Source organism: Pteropus medius, unplaced genomic scaffold, assembly GCF_902729225.1.
Source record: "Pteropus medius unplaced genomic scaffold, Ma_sr-lr_union100, whole genome shotgun sequence".
NCBI lineage: Eukaryota > Metazoa > Chordata > Mammalia > Chiroptera > Pteropodidae > Pteropus > Pteropus medius.
Genome location: NW_024352786.1, coordinates 15063526 through 15085829, shown reverse-complemented (window position 1 = coordinate 15085829; position 22304 = coordinate 15063526).

Genomic DNA, 22304 nt, shown 5'->3' with positions numbered 1-22304 from the left:
TCATCATCACAAAAGAACAGAAATTGAAATGCACTACTTCTTATTTAAAGTTAAAGAGATTAGTTAGATGTTAAAAAGTATAAAGTGTTACATTTAAAAAAACTGCATTTAAAAATTGTTATTCTCACTAATGTGTATTAAGAATCACAATTACATTTGTCAATTATTCATCTGTAAAGTTAAAATATAAAATGTCACAATGTACTATATGATACCTTACAGAACAGAATAGGAAAAAAAGAATGTGGAGGACTTCCATTCCAGAAATAACTGTTTCTTGAATAATAACTTGAAGACCAACCACTTCAGGCAAGTCTTAATTTGTATCTTAGATTTATCAGTCTTCAAGCAAAGCAACGCATTCTGGGGAGTACACAAAGCAGGAGGCAGGAAGACAAGTTAGGAAACTACCGCAGCGACTAGGAGAAATCTTAAATGACTACACAAGATGGATTTGTTCAGGATCTGCTAAGGAGATAAAATTGACTGGGCTTATTTATTATTTAAATGTGGGACATGAAATGAAGTAAGGAATATAGATTGGCCTTCATTCAGGTTTCTTGCTTGTGTAACTGAGTCAAAGGATGACTTACCACAAAAGAGAATAGAGAAGAGGTAACAAGAAAGGAAAACTGTAATGAATTCAGTTTTCGTTATGTTGGGTAATTTGTGCCTGGAGTTTAGAAAATATGTGTGGTTTGGATATAAAAATGGGCAATGGCTGAAACCACAAGATTTTTATATTATTCAAAAACTGTGTGTGGAGAGTGACACATAGGAACAGGCCATGGTAGAAGACCAGCATTTTAAGCATTGACAGAGGGTGGTAAGCCCAAATTAATAGGAACTCTGAAAGAATCATAAAAAAAGATGGAAGAGCTGGGAAAGAATAGTGAATTTTCTAGAAGAAAAGAAAATGGGGTATATTAATTGGCTAGGGCTGCCATAGCATAGTACCACAAACTGAGTGGCTGAAACAACAGAAATGTATTGTCTCATGGTTCAGGAAGTTAGAAGTGTGAAACCAAGGTGTCTGTAGGGCCATTAGGACCAATTTGTTCCATGCTTTTCTAGCTTCTGGTGGTTAATTAGCAGTCCTTGGCTTTCCTTGGTGTATAGAAGCATCACCACAGTCTATTCCTTCGTCTTCACGTGGCAGTCTATCTGTGTCCATGGGTATCTGTGCCCGATTTCCCCTTTGTGTAAAGACGTCAGTCATATTACATTAGAGAACCAAGGTTCTCCAGCATGACCTCATCTTAACTAATCACATCGGCAACAACTCTATTCCATGTAAGGTCATTCTAAGGTAGTCGAGGTTCGAACTTCAACATTTGAATTTTAGAGGGACAAAATTCAATCCATAACATGATTTTAGAAAATATACTTGTTAAGGAAAGTGCAAATTAAAAGTGTCTATTCAATATGACTACTAAGATATGTATGGTTTGGATATATAAATATGGTTTGGATATATAAAAAAGTCATTTTCACTAACCAGATTCAATTGGTGGTAGATGCAGAACTCTGAAATCATTTATCTGGTTTAAATGATAAACTGGAGAGAATAAATTTAAACTCTTATTGAAAAGGCCCTCAGATTTGAAGTGAAGGGCAACCATAAAGAAACAGTTAGAAGACAGTGTTTGGTCTCTAAATAAAGATAGGGAAAAAATAGCCGTTTTGGTTTCTGATTTAATTTTGCCTACCATAAAATTTCTTTTGACAAAAAGTCTTGTGGATGTAGAGCTTGCTTGCCTTGAAGAATTCAATTTCTGAGTGCAACATGGGATAGTAGAATGAGCAACAGATTTGGAGTCACAAGACCCATTATGGGGTCCAGGATCTGAAGTCCCTAAACTGAACAACTTTGAGCACATTTGCTGGCCTCTCTGGGAACTCATTTCTCTTACTTCTAAATTATAGATAATAGTATTACTGCACCAGAATGTTTTAAAAATTAAATATAATTATGTTTTCAAAAATGCTTTTTCTTCCAAAATATTATATGCTGTATATTTTTTTCACATTGCCAGCTTTGTTTCATTCCATCCTATGTTCTGCCCATATCAAAATTATTTGTAAGCTATAAAGCACTTATGAATATTTAGAAAATGCAGAATTAGGCTTTCTGTGACTGCCAGAACATAGTAAGGATTGTTAGAAACAAAATCATTTCTCTTAAGTACTGTTTTTTATCTTAAAATATTAAAGGAGTATATTACTGTAAAAAATGTGTTGCATAATGGTGGTGGTAGGAACAAATCTTACAAAATCTTATGACAACACTGAAGACACAGAATGTCAAAAAACAAAGAGGGCAATAAAAACAGAAACATTTTTGAATTTAATAAAATAGTTCAATCTCATTCTGGCACATGGACACCAAACCACAAGAAATATTAGTAGCTATTATATTCATATTTATAACTCAATAAAAATAATTTTATATCTTTTTTAAATCAGAAAACTCTAATAAGTATGATTGACTAAATTAGATATGTGTGATAAATGAATGGAAATGATGAAATATAGTAAATGGGAAACCACAATTGTGTTTTAATCACAAAAACCTTATGTATTTAGTTCCCAAACTTGAAAGCAGATATGCCATTTAAAGATGAATATTAAATTTTTGGAATTGTACAGTTTCTCACCTTAGAATGCCTTTTTTCTTCCAATCTAGTAAAATAAAATCTGTGAAATTTATATTCTGTTCACCTATAACATCAGGCTGTCTGACAGACTATAACACTCTATATTTTATCCAGAAGTTTTAATTAATTAAACTAAATATCTAAAGACATATGTTGTGTAATCAGTAGCTTATGTTATCTTTTTGGGGTACACATTTTAAGAAGAAAATTATAATTAATTTATTATATCATAACCACAGCATTTTGTATCCAATATCACTTTCGGCATATCTTAATACTGTAGGCTCACTGCTCTGCTGCGTGTAACAAACGTCATTTCAGTGTTTCACATAAAAAGGGAAAAATTAAATACTGTTAATGCTGTGGTTAGGCATTCACCTTAAACTTGTCATTCTAGTCTGAGGCAGAATTCTCCAGTTGAGTATGTTGCGGCATTTCCAATAAAAAATATTCACCGCCATCCAACATCATCTTTATATGCGTACTTTAGTAGTCAAAATGGTCAAGCATAATTCTGCAAGTAAACACACTTATTGAGGAATACTTAGAAGAGGAAGTGCTTACATCTTTATTTTATTGATTGAGTACGTTTACATCTTGTCTCTTTCCCCAAACAGGTAGAAACAGTTCTTCCTATATTTTCCCTTTAAATGCAAGTTACTAAGAATTTATCTCTTAGAAAATGGGAAGAATATATTATTCATGTCTACTCTAACATATATAACATAACATACAACACATGTGTAGTGTGTGTGTGTGTGTGCGTACATGCGCGCGTGTGTGGTGAAACTGCCCTGCTGAAATAGTCTCTGGTTGTTGATATACCTGTCTTCTATTCTTGTGCCATAGGCATCTAGGGGCCTGAAACATGTCCTAATTTTACTTATATTTTGTGTTCTCTTAAAGGAATGATCAGGACTAACACAATTCTTGACATGCATTAAGTTCAATAAATATTTTTTCAATTAATATCATTATCCAAATATATTTAAAATTAAAAACAAAATTAAAATTTTTATTTTTAATAAAATTAAAAATATAATTAAAAAATAAAATTAAAACATAGCTATATGTCCCACACTCAAATCACATTGCCCTAACAGAAGCGGAAATATTTGTGACAATGGCAGAACATCCGATGGCCTTCCAGACATTTCTATAGAACACACCTCAACTTTGCACAGTAGATTAATTTTGCTTTTGGCATCTGAGAAATATTTTCTCATATGCATGAGCAGCTGACTTATTGAGAGCAAGTGGTTCAGGGTAAGGCAAGGACAAAAATGCTACTCCTTGTTCTAAAACTCATTTCTCTTCTCTGTGAGACAAGAGTTGAATCATAAAACTAAACTTACTGGGGGGATCATTTTGTAAGTTATATAAATATCTAACCATTATGCTGTACACCTGAAACTAATATAATATAGAATGTGGACTACAATTTAAAAAAAAGTTTCTCAGACCTACTAATTTTTCAAAACCAATTAAGTCTTCTGAAAACAAATTAAAAAAAAAAGTTATAAAACTACAGGTTTATAAGAGGATTGACACCGACTCTTTATCAAAGCAGATGTGAAAGAGACTCTGCCAGTTATCTGTCACTCTATGTCCGTGGTTCTTCTTTCTGAGTAGAAATAATACTTATATTTTCTGGGACTATTTCCCAGCATGCTTTGCAGCTGGACTTGGTAATTCAATTGTTGTCAGTAAAACATAAAAGTGTTATCTTGTTCTTTTAGAGTGATTTTAAAGGCTCGTGGTGCCCTTCTTTCCTCTTCTTCTTTTCTTTTGTTCAGTACACAAGCAATGGCTTGAGGAATCGGCAGGTTGGGAGACCTTGAGAATGAAAGTCCCCACCCCATCCTACTGCCCCTCTCAATAGCAAAGCAACAAGACAGAAAATTTTGGTTCCTGACACTGTGAACTGTCATTATGACTTTGATCACGCCCATACCCACTCACTAGAAAAACTGGATGTATTTCCTCATGTCATTTAAGATGGTTTAGGTTTAGGATGATGACATTCATATTCCAAGCCTTAACTTACATGTTCCTTTTCAGTGATCTCTTACTGTTGGAAACTAAAATATCCACCTCCCAACTTTTGTTTTCTGATGTTGTTTAATTCTGTCTCTCACTCCACACGTTCTACTGTGAACTCCTATTCATCTCTTTCTTATCACATTGTTTTGCATTTTCCGCTTTTTAACATTCTAACATGTTCTCCTGAATTCTATTTCCATCTCCTATATGAAAAGAACATTAGCTTTTGCAGATGAACTTCCTTGAATCCTCAACCTCAACAGGTTATTTTTCTTTTCCAAAAGGTGTTCCAGATGGGGCAAAGGAAAAAGTTCTGCTCCTACTGTGAGAACAAGCAAATGTCATCTTAAGGAGTATGGGAAATCCAGTGTCTCTACTCCCTAATTCTACAGTTTCATCTAATAAATAGTATTTGCTTCTGATTATGACATAGCTAATTAATACCTTCATGTGAAATACTTATTTTAAATAAACATGATGTAGCTTGTAGCCTAACTAGGTTCAAAAGAAGAGAAAAAACAAAGAGACCAGAAGCAATCATGGTTCTAAGTGTTCCCAGAAAGCCAGGATTCAATGGGACACCACAGTACAGCACGAGGCCTGTGGAGGAAGCTAAACAAGGACTAGGTGCCCACCTCTGGCCTAATTCCGAATTATTCATTTAGATATTGGACCAAAATGACATGTGTCCTTGTCCTCTAAAACATCATCTTCTTCTAAAACTTTTCATGAATGTTTCAGTGCATAGTTAAATTAATTATTATGTACTTCTCATTATGGTATTAAATCTATTATTATTTTTGCATTGTTTCAAAATATTGAATATGTGTAATCACTCCAATTATTTCTATTTCTCTATTTCAGTTACAATGGTTATATGTTTTTCCCAAACTTATATTTTTCTCTTTTCAAACTGTCTGCTCAAGCAAAATTGATCTATCAACACTTCACAATGATACCTTTGCAATTTTGCTTCCAGAATATTAAATATTCTGTTTGAAATGTTTCCTGTCTATTCTTTCTCTGTTCATCCTTTGAAAGCCAGTCAATGCCTGTGACTTCGAAGCAGTCACTACTCCTACAAAGGAGTATGTAACCCTGTGAATATGCTAGTCTCTCAGAAAAAAAAAAAAAGTCATTTATATAATTTGGAAGCTTTTTTTATGGGTACCTTCTTTCCAACTATCACCTATCTAATTATGTCTCTATGAATCTATTTTCATATATACCTATATATCACCAAGTTTGTAAATGCTAAAACAAAATAATTCACATTGAGATACCACTTTATGCCTACGAGGATGGCTATAATAAAAAAGACAGGTAATGACAAATGTTGGTAAGGATATAGAGAAATTGGAACTCTCATCCATTGTTGGGGGAAATGTAAAATGTTGAAGCTGCTTTATAAAAACAGGTAGACAGTTTCTCAAAAAGTTAAATAAAGAATTACCATATTATCCATCAATTTTGCACTTAGGTACTTGACCAAGAAAATTTAAAAATATGTCCAAAAATGTGTACACAAATGTTTATAGCAACATTATTTATAATATCTCAAAAATAGAAACAAGCCAAAGTCCTTCAACTAATTAATGGATAAACAAAATATGGCAAATACACAGAATAAAATATTATTCATCCATAAAAAGGAATAAAGTACTGATTCATGTTATGACATGGATAAACCTTAACATTATGCTAAATGAAAGAAGCTATAAGAAAAGGTCACATACTGTATGGTTCCATTTATATGAAATATCCATAGTGACAGACAATAGATTAGTGGTTATCAGGAGCTAGGAAGATAGCGTATGGGAGTGATTACTGCACTGTTTCTCTTTAGGTGATAAAAATGTTGTGGAATTAGATCGTGGTAATGGTTGCATAATTTTGTGACCATAGTAAAAACTATTAAATTGTATGAATATTTTAAACAGGTAAATTTTAGAGTATGTGAATATAGCTCAATAAATATGAATCATTATAGTGTGCAGATATATATTATTTATTAGTGATATATTCTATTCCATAGTTGATACTCCAAAAATTCTCGTAACCAACTAATATATGTTCGAAGAGGGGACTGACTGAATTAAAAGTGATGAGATAAAGGAGTACTTCAAAACAATCCAGTCCAATTTTTATCTTTTTGGTTTATTATTTTTGTCAACCTCCTAACTGGCATACAGTTTCTTAACAAGTAGCACCAATTATAAGTACATAGCAGTTATATGACTGTAAACTGCTGTGCTTGCCTAAAGAAACATAAAGACTGTAAATAAATCTACCCTTAAAAGTGCAAGTTTTCAGTCTTTGATCTCAATTTTTAAAGACACTCCCTGCAGTTGTAGTTAGGTCTCATTAAATCCTAGCTTTCTGGGGACACTTAGAACCAAGACTGCTTTTTTTGAACCTAGTTGGGCTGTGTGACGGTCTTTAAAATTGTGTGGCTTCAATCAATGAGTTTAATGATGTTTAACAACATAAACCCATAAATAGAGGAGCTTGAATTTGTCAGTTTACTGATAAAATCTTGCATAGGCAGGCAAGTCTCTTACCTTAAGCATTGCAGAGCAATCCCTAGTAAATGACAGAATTTCTTAACTACCCGCCACTCCCAGTTTTCAGCCCAGAATAAGTCAAATACAATTGACTGTGTTTGATCTACTTTAGTTATTTACAAGAAAACTCCAAGCAAGAAAATCTGCAAATGATAATTCAAGATTAAAACAAAATAAACAAAAGCAAAATCATAGGTCAGGCTACAGAAAAAGATGTTATTTTACATACCAAAAGATAAATTTAATATGTGACTATATTACCCTTGGCTTCTGGAGTTATCAGACTGAAACAACTCAGCTTATTCCATAGAGAAACCATGTAGCATTCAGATATAATAATACAAAGATATCTGAATCCTTTTTAAGACTCGAATAAGCTGAATCATCTATAGAAGCAAGTAATGATGTTGTCAAGTGCTGTACTTCTTTCCATTAAAGGCTTTTTTAATTTGCTCATGACAGGTAACTGAAATATATTTTAAATTAGTGTGTTATTTTTTTCTTTCTACTTTGTTGGTAAAGATTTCATATCCTTTCACTCATATCAATTTTTATTGAACATGCAAACGCATTGCAGGGAAATGAGCAAACTGCATAAATGATAGTCATTTATTGAGATGGCCAAACTTTCTTAGCCAAGCACTTTCTTTTAGTATGGTTTAATTTAGTATAGTTTAATTTCATTTTGAAAAACAAAGCTGATCTCATGTTTGTGTTATAGAATTTGCATGTATGCAATTTAGCAAAACAGCATAATTCCATTTACATTGTATTATCACAGCCTTCCAAAATACATATCTTAAAAAAGTAACTCTTTATTAAGAGATATTCCAGCAAGGTGTGATTTAAAATGACATCTGGAACAGGCTGTAAAATAAATACTTTAATGAACAATTAGGCCCTTTGTTCTCTTTAATTTCTTTCTTATTAATTTTTAGGTATTATTAATTAAATTTTGTTTCCACATGCTGGGGAGGAAATATTCTAAAATAAAATATTTTGTATAGACTCTTTTTTCTCCTATTACAAAGGAGGAGTAAGGAGGCATTACACCCTCAGTCTTTGCTGGTGATTACAACATTTAGCAGAAAGTAGAAATGTGATAAAAATAAAGCGTAGTAAATATTTGTTTAGTCAGTCCATGTTAAAGTATAGACGTCATCAAGGGATAATGGTCAATAGCTTAAAATCCTTATTTGTCATTTATTATGTGTGTGTTCATGGAGATTATTTTACCTTTCTAAACCTAACGATTTTTTTTGTGTTGGGGGGCGTGGTGGAGGGCTAAACTAAATTCTGGGGATAGTAGAACCAGTGTTGCAAAATTAAGAAAAAAAAATGGAAAGAACAGTATTCTATCGCCTGATACTTAACAATTTGTCCGTAAATCCTCCTTTCTTCCTTCCCTCCTTCCTTCTTTCTTTCCTTCCTTCCTCCCTTCTTTCCTTCCCTCCTTCCTTCTTTCCTTCCTCTTCTTGCTTTCCTACCTGCTTTCCTTCCTCTCGTCCTTGCTTCTTTCTTATTTCTTCTTGATTTTAGTTATCTAATTTACTAGGAAGTAGGACCATTTTATTACCTCATTTAGGCCCTACTCACCCACTATGTTGGCCATCCCAATCTACATTATATTAATATGATAGGCAAAAATTAAGCAGATTAGTTTTTATAAATATGTAATGTATTATAGTTTTGACTTTAAGTTAATTGGCTATTTGATTCAGATTGTCCATCACTTCTTAGAAGTCACTGAGTATTCTTTGCACGACTTAAGTGAAATATGTGACCAATGGAATTTTTCAATTGACTATTAAATTTAGTAATTAACTTTGATAGTTTTGTAGACTTATTAATATGAATTTTATAAGATCCTTGTCATATCATGTATTCAATATATATATTTATTTTTTCACCTGTTAAAGAACTTCATAGGCTTTTGAAAAGAGAACCTCTAATGCATTGTGAATTAAATTCAACTGGTTGCTTGATCTTTATAAAAACACACTAAGTCACTGCTATTTATGGTAGTGGTTTTACCAAAAAATCTAACAAACTTTAATTGTTGTTGTCAAAAAATAATCGATAGGTTATTTATCACATAACTGATAATGGATTATTGAATATAAAAATCCACATTGCCAGTTACACTCTACTGAAATGTTCATAGTGACAACTATGGCCACATTTAGTTAAATGTCTTAAAAAATATCTTTTGGAAGCTCAAGGCCCTTGGATGTTAGCATCTTTATGCATAATTCATTTTCACAATTCATGATTCGAAGGAACTTGCTCCAAATGCATAAAGGTGAGAGAATCTGTTATAAAGTTGTAAGGGAGAAGTCATCACTTTCCAATGGCTTTTTTTTTCAAAAACACATGAGCCTTTTTGCCAAAAAGATATATGTATATTTTTGTTTGTTTGTTTGTTTTGTTTTGTTCTGAGTTAAGATTTTACTGCTGAATTTCTGATCAAAATACTTTATTCATTTTAAATTTATATTGAATGAAGAGAGGGTAATGATAAGATAGATGTGTTACACTAAGCTCTATATTCTTACGTTACAAGTGTATGTCCCTATACTTTTGCATAGAGATCAAGAACAATACTTCAGTACAATTTAAGCAATAGCAAGCAGTTCTCAGATTTGGAGTGTCTTGTTTTGCTTTTAGTTTGCACTGAGAGTTTATCCTGTTCTTGCTGGGATGTAGTACTACCTGCTTCTGTAAGTGGAAAAAGCAAACTGTGTCTAAAAGCGTTACATGTTGATGTTATTGTATCTGTTGGGGATCTGGATATAAATAAGTTTAATTAATTGATTCGATATTGAGTCTGAACTGAATGAAAACTAAATTGTACAAAATGATTCTGGACACTTTAATTAGAGGCTGATTTCAGGTCGCTGAATTGTTTTACATTAGGGCATCAGAGACAGAATGTAATGATATGTTTAATGTTTTAGATATATTTATTTTGGTTTTTAAACTAGTTAAAAGGTTTATCTTCATCTCCACTAAGAATAGTGAGACAGGAATCCAGTCTTTCAGGTATGATACATTTGTTGACCACCTGCTCTATGCATAGAACTGCAAGATGACTCAACTTATAAAAAGGGAGTGATGTCCCTCTTCTCTGCGTGTAGACTAAGGGCAGGTCAGGAGAGAAAATATTAATGCAGACAATCAAGGACAAAAGCAATATGATTTGCTAATTACTACAAGAATATAAAATAAAGGTGAAAAGGTACATCAGCGAAGGTTAACCTAAATCTTGAACTGTGAAATAAGCCATAACCATGTAATTAAGCTGCACTACTTAGAGTTGCTTAAATGCTTTGAAATTTTTATCTGAAATCCTTTTCTAAGGATGATTTTCATGTGCCCTCTTAGCTTGTTACTTAAAATAGAAGATTTCGAAGATTTCAGAATAGCTCGATGTCATCCTTCTTTAAGTTTCCTCTGACCTATCCACAAGCAGAATGAAACATCTTCTCCATTTTCCTTCATCATACCTAGTACATACATATTTTTATCATATAACTATTCAGATACTTATCTCTCTATCCAACTTGACCTTAACCCCCCAGAAGGCAAAGCTTTGTTTCTTCCATTTATTCTGGATCCCCATTTACTCCCAGATTTTACTCCTTTACCCAAACCCTACTGTTGTTTCTACATAGGAATTGTGTTCTCTACACCTCTCTTTGGAGAATCTAATTCAATTCTATATCTTTAAGTTGCAGCTTCAAACTCTTCTGACTCTAATTTCATCACCTTCTTTAAGTTTCGACTTATATTTGACTTACACCTGACATCTCTGCTTGAATGTTATACAGGTGTCTCTAATGCCACCTTTAGTGAGTAAACTCAACTCGCTTTTCCCATAAACCACATCCTCTGTCCATCTTCCTGTTTAAGCCTGGATATTAAAAATTATCGTTGATTCTTTATTTCTTATTCTTAACATAAAATATCAACAATTTGTGATAATTATACTCCAAAAAATTTCTCCTGATCTTCATCATCATTTTTACCACCTAATGTCTTCTCATACCTTTCTCTCCTTTTAGTCACTGAATTTCGGTTGTACTGGATTCTCGTGTATTCAACATTCTGAGTCTTATCCTTCTCGTTATTTATGCATAACGCTGTTCCATCAGAAAAACTCAAATTTAAATTCTTGGACATGACTAGTTCTTTCTCTTCATTTGGATCTCAGATTAATTTGCTTCTCTAAAGACAACCCTGGACTGCCCTATGTATACTGGAATCAGCACTCACAGCTATTTTCCTGTAGAGCACTGTATGTGTCTCCTTCTTAGCACTCATTTCTGCCTTTATTATTTAATATTTCTTCTCCCATTATAATTTAAGAACCGTGAAGACATCCTCCACTATTTGCCAAGTACCTAGCACAAAGCCAAGAAAACAGGAGCCCCATAAATATTCGTTAAAAAGATGAATGCATAGATTGAAAAATAATCAAGAGAACCAGCATAATCAAAAAACAATAGAAAAAAAGGAACTAGAATAAATATGCTATAATGAAAGCTATATGAAGGCAAATATATTTTGTTTTTAATCATTGTATCTTTTTGTCTCAAGGCATTTTGGCATGTACGTATTAAATAAATATTTGTGGAATAAATTAAAGAATTCAGAAGGCAATGTTTAAAGTAATTTTGAATGACAGCATAAATGTTGGGATCAGCTTCCAAGGTAATAAAAAATAAACTATTTTTCTCTTCCATATACATTATGAGTAAGGATACTTTATTTTCTACCCAAATTCTGCTAAGTATATTCACTGTTTTATCAGTCAATGAGTAAAAAGGGGTAAAAACAGTTATTTGGGTCATTGTATAAGATAATGCAATCAAGATAATGAAGAAGCCTGAAATAACTTAAAAATCAAGGTTCATCTCAATAAATGTGCTAACCATCAAAATGGCTTTCACAAAAGAGAAAAAAAAGCACCCATATTTTAAACTTTGATCTGTAAGTTATGAACGCGAAGGGCAAGAATTTCAAAAAAAATTAAAGTTTACATTTGGTAATTTAAAACTTCTATAAAGATTGGTTTTCTGTCACTTTGTACAATAGTTATCCAAACAAAAAAAAAATATCTTACTACGACGGTTTTGGCATTTATCTCTTCTCATAGTCTGAGTGTTAGACTAGTTTCTCTTATCCGACTTATATTTTCTCCACTATCTCCATGAAACCATAGAAAAGACTTCCAAGATAACTGCTGCTTTTTGAAAAATTCATAGTGGAGAAAACAAAAAAGTAGAGTGTGAGAGACAAAATAATCATTTATAGTTTGTGTTTTAATTTTTAAACAATAAATGACTCAGTCCTATACTATCTTAGAAAGAATGAAAATAAATTTTATATAATTACACTTCCCTCCAATTCTGTAAGTTTTATAAACACAATACAAATAAATTTGAAAAAATTAATATAGCAGCATGATTTAAGTTATAACCTTAACAAAATCAGATTAAATTTAATCCTAATACATATCTTACTATAATGTTCAGTGAATTTTATAAAATAAATAACTTCTGTTTTCAAAAAACAAGGGCATTATGTTGCTTTTGATATGTTTAATGATATTTCTTTCATGGTGTATTATAAGAGACACCAGGAAAAACTCCCTTTATGGTCCCCAAGATCCCTGATATCACCGTGAAATGAATGACTTAGTTCCAACTTAGGTGACAGATGAAATTCATAATTAGTAATTTTTGGCTGTTAATAACAAGGTATGTAAAAGTTTCTTGGAAAACTAAAATTGCATAATGAAGAAGGGTTTATTATGGTAAATGGTAAGTTTATTATGATAAATTACTTCATAGAAACCTGCTTTGGGAGCCTAAGACTATTGTTTCTCTTTGAATAACAGATTCTTCCCCAAATTATTTGAAATCTGTAGTCTGTAAATTATATATAAGATAGCATGATTTTGTTATAATAGAGTAGTTAAATTTAAGCACAACAGTTGTGTTTCCATTATAAAAGTGTCATTGAGCTTTAATGACGGAATAAGAAAGGCTGAGAATAAAAACTGTCCGAGTCTTCTTTGAGTGAAGGCTTGGCCCCTCCAGAGCCGTTTCTCAGCCTTGGCACTATTAACATTCTGGACTGGCTTGTGTGTCTATACATTTTAGGAGGTTCAGCAGCATCTCCGGCTGGATACCAATAGCACTGCACCTCTGGGATGGAAATCAAAAACCTTTCCAGATATTACCAAATTTCTCAGAGGAGAAATACCCCAGGTCGAGAACCACTGCTTTAAAAAAAACAATCCCCGAGCGACCAGCCATTTAAAAGCACATGCCCCCAAGCCCTCTCTAGGAAACTTTTTGGAAATAGAATATGCTTTCTTACCAGCACAGGGATGGCTGCCATCACAGAGCCCCTCGGAAATCGCTGCCTTCGCCAAAATCAACAAAGCTGAGCTACTCTGCTCAGGCACTCTCTACCAAGCAGTGACCAATCCTTCTCTATGGTCATCACAGAACTCAGGATAGGAGAACTTTATCTTTTACCTTCTTCCCTGATCCATTAAGTAAATGGAGGTAACACCCACATTTGCTTTATTCAATTTATATTCTCTGTTAATAGCCACACTTTTAGAGAAATAAATCTGCTCTTGTTGATTCGCAAACTGGCTGCCCTGTAGACAGAGGGCAAAGTGAGACAGATCACTCCAGATTGGTAAGTAGCAGGTTTAACAAAGAATGGAACTTTCTAATGAGGATAGTCTCAAGTGGCTGCATAATGAGTAAATCTCTGCCGCCATGAGCCAGAATCTTGGAATTTTATGTAGATGTCTTAACTGAGTTCAGTCACATATTCAGTTCAAATGCTCTCAACACCAAGGTACTTTCTCAAGGCTGCAAGTTTGAAATGGCTGGTAATGTGGAAAAAGAAGGCAGGATGTACGTTCCAAAGATGGGAGAAGGGTGAAAAGCCTCTGATTGTCTTGATCCAAGGTCGGTCAAGGTCGCTCATGTTCGTGTTATGAACCCTAAAACAGTTCTCTTTCATCTTTGACGTTAAAAGATCAATCTTTACCTAATTTCCTGTTTAAAACCCTTGTTCGTTAATAAGCCATGCTTGGTTTTACATTTTACATTTTATATTTATTTAAAATAGCCTGGTAGTGTGTCCTTTGGTGACCTAAATGATGTCTGAGAATTGTGATTACATGTCACCATAGGTCCAAAGTTTCTGCCTTGAAGAAAATAATAGATAGAAACAGTATACAATCTCACCTTCAGATGAGTCAGCCACCTTCAGACATGGCTGATAGCAGGCCAGGTCAACAAACAGGCTAATCCACGCTCATCCATCCCTATTGCTAAATAAGCAACCACAGCTCTGGATCTGTAGAATTTCCACAAGTAAGGAAATCCATATTTGGGCATAGAGCAATGAATAGTGAAATTAATATTTGAATATCGTTTGTATTTAATTTGTTAGGACAAACTTACTGAAATACTTTTGTCCAATCCCTGTTTGTTGGTATTACATCAGTTAATTTGTGCTGAATGAAAAAAAAAAAAATCCAGAAATGTAACTTGAAAAGTTAATCATTTATTTAGCTTAATGTTTTGTGGGTTGACAATTTGGGCTGCACTCAGCTGGATGATTCTTCTACTGGTGTCAATTGAACTCACTCATGCATTTCTGATAATTTGTAGGTCAGCCAGTTCTGAGTCTAAGGGTTGGCTGGTTGTAAATTGGGGTGACAGAAACAATTGGGCCACATGTCTCTCAATATCCAATGAGCTAGCTTGTGCTTGTTTATATGCAAGAACAGAAGCTACAAGATGTCCTGGATCTAAAGCTGAGAACATCTACAACATTTTTGACAAGAGGTACTATAAAATATTTTTGTCATATTTTATAATTTCTCACAAGTGCTCTAAATTTTGTTCATTTTGCTTTAAAATAAATAAACTAAGTACTTTTCAGAGGAAAAGACAGCCTCAATTTTAGTAGGCCTTAGAACACTGGAGCTATGGAATTTATAACATAAGATTGTGAAATGTTTATAAATTACTCTCTAAACCCTGGAAAAAGGCACCATTTTTTGGAAAACTTACTACCAAGTCTTTTATATTCTTAATTTTTTTCCCTCATTTATTTCTCCCACCCAAATTCTTGATACTTGAATGTCTTCTGATGGTAGAATAGACATAGTGTTTTTCCTTTTATAAAATTAAATATTTTACTATGTACTCTTATAGTTTCTTGTAATAGTCTATGGAGTCGTTTCCTTTTAGAAAATCATGATTCAATTAATTTGCTCAGGATCTTTGAAAAAAATGTTTTTAGTTTACATTCAGATGACAGATGCTCTAAAGCTATCTAACTGCATAACTTTGTCATGTCAACAATTATAAGAACTTTGCATCTGACTTATCTCTATAACTTTTAAGATAAAAAAACATGAATTATATCATTATGTGTGACATCTGCATATTTACAAACATATATGATTCACATAGAAATTTTACTTATAAGCTTAAAGTGACCAAAATATTTGTATAAAATTATAGATTTAGAAGTCATTATAATCTATGATCATACATTGTACACTTTTCCTTCGAAGAGATAAGATATGCTTACAAAGGTACTATAGTTAAAAGGTTATAGATCAAAGGAGAAAGATTTGTGCCATAAAGAATCAAAAAACAGTAGAAAACAAAGGACATGAAGGAAGGACATAAGAAAGACATGCCATGAAGAGAAAAACGCAGTAGAAAAACACAAGGAGAAGGGGAGTGATATAGAGTAATAAAAAAAAAGGAACGTATGGATGCCCCCCTTTTCTTTCTTAGTTTTGTTTGCTATTACTTTTCCCAGAATAATCTGGAAAATAAAAGAAACCCATATTCTATTTCTGAATCCTTAAGTATGCTTTGAAAATAACCATGGTTTAAATTAAGGAATGCAACATGATTATATTGACTTGAACTCAGATCTGGTTCCACTCACATTTACCAATTGAGACAGACAAGCTGGGTAAGCCTCATGGATCCACATTTTCTTCAACAGTAAGTGGAATTTGATAAGAGCTACATATCATCATCACAGTAAAATTGGATTTTACTGAAAAATTATAATGCTTACTGGACAATATAATAGCCAAAGAACACATGTTTTACAATTATAAACTATTATCTTTTTGTAAATTAAAGAACTAATCTCTATTCTGTCTCTTGCCTAAAGATTTTTTAATATTTGTAGTAAATAAAATATATATCTAGTAGGTACAGGTATTTTATTTGAGCAAATGTGGTTGGATTGTTTAAAATTTCAGGAACACCAACGAATTTCAGTTGAATTTTGTTTATATTTGTGTTTTTGACAAAATCAAGAGTTAAAAATGTTAGCGTAAAGTTTATTCAACTAAATAAAAATTAATTAAAAGGCTAATTAGTATTATTGACAGCAACACAAACTATACTGTTATGACTCACATAGTAATTATTTAATTATTCTTCTCATAACACGGTAAAGGAAATAAAGGCAAGAATTACAATATATAGAACTATTCAGAATGTTTCATATATGTGCTGACACACATCTCTGGTTTTAATATGATAGCACCTGAAATTAGGAAATATTATATTATAACTTCAATTTGGGAGGTTTGTAGTAAAATGTTTCAAGAATAAACTACTCACACTATTTTTCAGTTCAGTGTACATTGTTTTGCCAAACGTTAAATAATTCTAGAAAGTAAATAAAAGATTGTTCTATACCTTCTGAATTATAAAGACAGTGGTTAGGCCAAATATCGTGATAAAGAGATGAAAAGATTAGTCACTGACTTTAGGAAGTACTTACTCCAATGCAGAAACCAGACAAGTGTCAGATAATTACCAATCATTAAAATCCACGTCCCTATGAATTTTAAGCAAGAATCCCTTGCTTCAATTACTTTTTCCTCTTGCTTATTCGTACTGGAAATATCTCCTGTCCACATCTTTATCCCATTAAAGCTTTCAGAATTCAGTTCCCATATTGATTCCTTTGGACATTTTTCTCTGATTCCATTGGGAACTTGGTGTACTATCTCTCTCATAGTCCAGACACTATGTTAAACTTTTCCATAAGACATATAATATTATATGTAGTATGAATTGTATTATTGTGTGTGTGTGTGTGTATGTGTGTGTATGTGTGTGTATTGTGTGTGTATTGTGTGTACGTTTAGATTAAAAAAAACAAATCGATAACATCCTTATGGCAGAGAAAATGCTCTACTGGATAACAATTTAATTAGAGAAAACTCAAACCAATACCATTTTTCACATTCAAGCTTGGACCCGTATTATTTTTCCAGCCCTAATGGATCTTTCACTGTTTCTTCGGTTGCGTGTCGTGATTTTTCTCCTCCTTTCTTTTATATCTTTTCCCTTCCTTCCTGTCCTTCTCTGTCTTCCTCCCATCTGCACCTTCTATTTTCCTTCCCATGTTGGATTGATGGGTTCTTCCAACTGTCTTTCCTACATTATTTGGCTTCCTTCCTTCCTTCCTTCCTTTCCTTCCTTCCCACCATTTCATGGCTTCCATCCTTCTCTCATATTTTTTCTTTCTTTCCTTTTCTTCTGTGTCAGTGCTTAGAAAGCTTCAAACCCATAATCTTTTGGAGAGTTTTTCTCTAAGGCCATAAAACAAGTTATCTCTTCTCTTCTTTCCATATCGTTATGGCTTAAAAGGTAACGCCATAAGGGAAGCCATTCAGAACACTAATTCTAAAGCAACTGTGAAAACTTCAAATCACTCTCTATCCTACTGCCCCATTTTCTCCTTTATTAACATTTTTCTCATGTTCCAAAATTACCTTATTTTATTTTGAGTGTTTCTCCATTAATCTGAATGTAAGTTCTTAGATGGCAAATTCCTCAGCCCTTTGTTATAGAAGTAAATGCTCAATGAATATTTGAATGACTGACCTGTTGAATCAATAGATGAACAAATATATTTGTGTGGGTTTCTGGGTCATAGGGAGACTCTCTGAATCACTTATTTCATAATTATTTCTTAAACAAAGAAATGAGTGGTTTGGTCCCAAAACTCATTTAAGCCAATGTTACACTCCCCTGTGTGTGTAAGAAGGAAGTTTATTATCACTTCACTAAGTGACTCACTCAAATCTCCTTTATCCTAAGAATGTTTAGATAGCTGCTGTGGTACTCATGGAAAAAGATAGAGAACAATGTCCATTAGTTTATTGCCTTCCAAGTCAGTTATATTTTTCAATTTAAATCTGAGAGATAATCAATACACTAGGATGTATTCCAGGTGTGTTTTTAAGATAGCAAACTGCAAAAGTGCTATGACTTCAGGTTGAAAAAACAAAATGATTGTGTGGGGGAAGGTATGAGTAAATTTTATTGACATTACTGAGCAGAAATAGCAAGATGAATTCTGAAAGCTGGAAATACAGCTTTTTCAGTAAGGGCATTCCAAGCTTTAGGCAGTTTCTGTTCCAAATATTCCAAAAAATAATAAAGGATCTTATCAAATGTTATTCATCATTCTTACAATAATTTTACTTTACTTATTTACCTGATTCTACTAAAGGCGGAGCTAACTCACTACAAGGAAATCATTTTGAACAGAGGCACAGAAGATCACTACAAAGTATGGGTCAATATAGTTTCTGAAAAAAAGTATCTATTTAATTTAAGAAGCAACTTATACAGAAGAATTGGATTAATTTTCTTCAGGAACTATAAAGTATTATTTTAGGTACGTTCTTAGACACCTTCTAGATAATAAAATTTATTTTAAACAAAGAACTTTTATTATATATAGTCCTGCTTTTCTTTTCTTCAAACTTCCTAGGATTTTAATGAAGTTTTTCTATGAGCTTCATTAAAGTCTCCCTTTGATCCATTCAGTCATCAATAAATGTTTATTATGAAATTGCCAAATACCAGGTACTCATCTACAGTGGAGAATTAAACAAGTCCTCAGACTCACAGAGCTTAGTTTCTATAGGAAATCATTAGCTAGCTTTTAAGAGCACTGATTATATTCCAACATTCTTCTTAGTGCTTCAGTGGACACTTTGTTAATATAATTTCCCATTTGAAAGGCAAGGAAACTAAACCTCAGGCATGTAAACAACTTTTTTCAAGGTCACCAAGATAGTAAATGGTAAAAATAAGATTGAAACACAGGCAGTGGCCCATGTTTATATGTTTAGCTTCCATGTTATTTTTATCTTTTAGTGCGGACTCTTCCAGTACTTGTCTAAGCTATTCATGTTTCCTTGTGTTTTTAAATAAATACAATACCTTAATTATGAAAATAAAAACAACTTTCAGAAAATTTGGAAAATATAGAAAATAATCTTATTAACATCACATATAATTATTATTCTCTAAATATTTTTATATACTTCAATCTATAAACATAGCACACAAGCGAATCTATTCTCTGCCTTTTTTGTTCGTTTTACATTTATATTTTTTCCATAATGCTTCATTGAGTTCATAATAATTATTTTTGGAGGTTACATAAATGTCCATTGAGTTGATATATCTTTATATACTTAACATTCTCATTGATAGATATTTTAATCCATTGAAGAAAAAAAAACAACATGATTTTATCATATAAAAAAGCACTTTGGGATTCCAATTCAAATTAAATTAAACATATAAAATTATTTGATATCTTTATGGTAGCTAGTCTTCCCTATACCATGATCTGTCTCCAAAACTGTACTTCGACTAATATTTCTTGTACCCTACCATTCATTACTCCCTGCAATTGGTCTTAAGGATGTTGAATTGACAGGAAAGGGTCTCTAAATTCAAGAAGCTCCTAATTCAGTCTGAGATAACAGCAATCCAAAACAACATGAGATAGGAACATATAGTTTAGTGATATGGTGCTGATGAAAATGGGTGGAACAGAAAGTCTTCTAGACAAAGTGACATTTACACAGAAATCTGAAAGAGAAGTAGAAGTTGGCTGTTTGGGATAGTGTATTAGCCGTTTTAGGCTGCTATAACTAGATACCACAGACTAGATGCTTAAACAACAGACATTTATTTTCTCCCAGTTCTGCACGCTAGAAGTCTAAGATCAAGGTGCCAACAGGTTGGTTTCTGGTGTGACCTCTCTTCTTGGTTTGTAGATTGCCACCTCTTGCTGCATCCTCACAAGGACTCTTTTTCATGTGGGCTCAGAGAGAGTTCTGTTATCTTTTCCTCTTCTTATTAGAATACAAGTCCTATTGAATTAGAGATCCACCTTATGACCTTTTTAATCTAATTACCTTCCTAAAGGCCCTTATCTTCAAATGTAGTCACATTGGGGTTAAGGTTTCATATGAATTTTAGAAAGAAAAAATTCAGTACCTAACAGATGAAGAGGAGGAAGGGAGAGATGTGGGACAGATAAGAAGTCCAGAGGAAGTAAATGTATAGATAGATGATAGATGATAGATAGATAGATAGATAGATAGATAGATAGATAGATAGATAGATAGATAGATTGATCATAGAATTAGTAAACTCTCTGTTTGGGACACAGTTTTTAAAATTTATGAAAGAGAGATGAGGAACTACTATAATAAATGCATATTATCTAAGAAGAGTTCCAGGTGAAACTTCCAACGAAATTAACAATCACAATTTAAATGTCACTTACAATGAGATAAGAAATCAGTTGTTTAATAGCATTTCTAGTTTTTAGATTTGCTTTTAGTCAGGACGAAACATGAATAATTAACCTACTTGATTATAAATTCATTCTGAATAATCTTTTCATAATATTTTTGCAAAAATAATTAGAACATTGTTTATAAAATGCTAGAGAAGAGAATATATAGAGAGAAGGAAAAATATTGTTGAAAGAAATATATACTTCCAATAGAGATCTATGAAGAAAATAAACTAAGACTTTGTCAGGAGTAAGACGGTGAAATGTGATTATGGATCTAGATTTCTCTTTGGCCAATATCTGGATAAACTTGATCAGATTGATAAAGTGAAAATGATGAAATATTATCTTACAGCACTGTACAAAGGTTTTGAAAGGCTACTGCTTTTGAATATAGGAAATTTCTTACTATATTGAGGGAGATAGATTTCATAAAAGCTTCCTTTGTGGACCTGCAATATGCATCAATGACAGCTAAAGTTTTAACATATTCTCAGAGAATAAAAATGATTTTTAATACAATTTTAGCACTTTGATTTATAAAACAGTTGGAGGTGGTAACCTGTAATAAATTAATCTATTATGAATTATGAAATTATTAATACAGCTTGACTTAAACATCTGTGGTTCACAAAAATTACATGGAATTATTTATCAGTGCCATTTCCCCTTTCTGCCTTCCCTAACTACATTTGATGAATGGGGCTGGCATATCTTTGTCATTACATAGGGAATAGAGCCTGCACTAAAACATATGGCTTAGGGTTTAAAAGTTAAATTACATGAATATTTATGAATACACTGTCAAATATCCAGAAATTGTAAAATATTTAAATGATTGAGATTCGATGTTCAACTCGATAGAGTGAGGACATGCTGGATTTAAATTTAAAATAACTACCGTTTCTTAAGATATTAATTGCTAGATTGTGCTAACAGCTTTAACTCCTATATTTAACTTAAATGTTCAAACATTTTATAAATAGGGTAAAGTAACACTGAAATTTATATTGCTAGTAAGTTTTGAAGCCAGCATTTGAAACCATATACGTCTGATTCAAGATTCTAGGCCTACCTTTCTCATCTGAAAAACTGGGAAAATATACTAAGTCCTTCTCAACTCATACCACTGTTTTGAAGTTCAAATGTAAGAGTGAAAATAATCTGTAAATTGTAACATTTAAAGTTGTAAAATTATTTCTTTAGATGTGGCTGAGTTACTGATCTCATCTCCTACATTAGCTGTCTGTACAAGAAACACAAACAAGGCTAAGAGAAAGCCAAATGTAAAGCTAGATGGAACATTTCTGTTGTGATATGCCACTAACACATACCCAAAGCA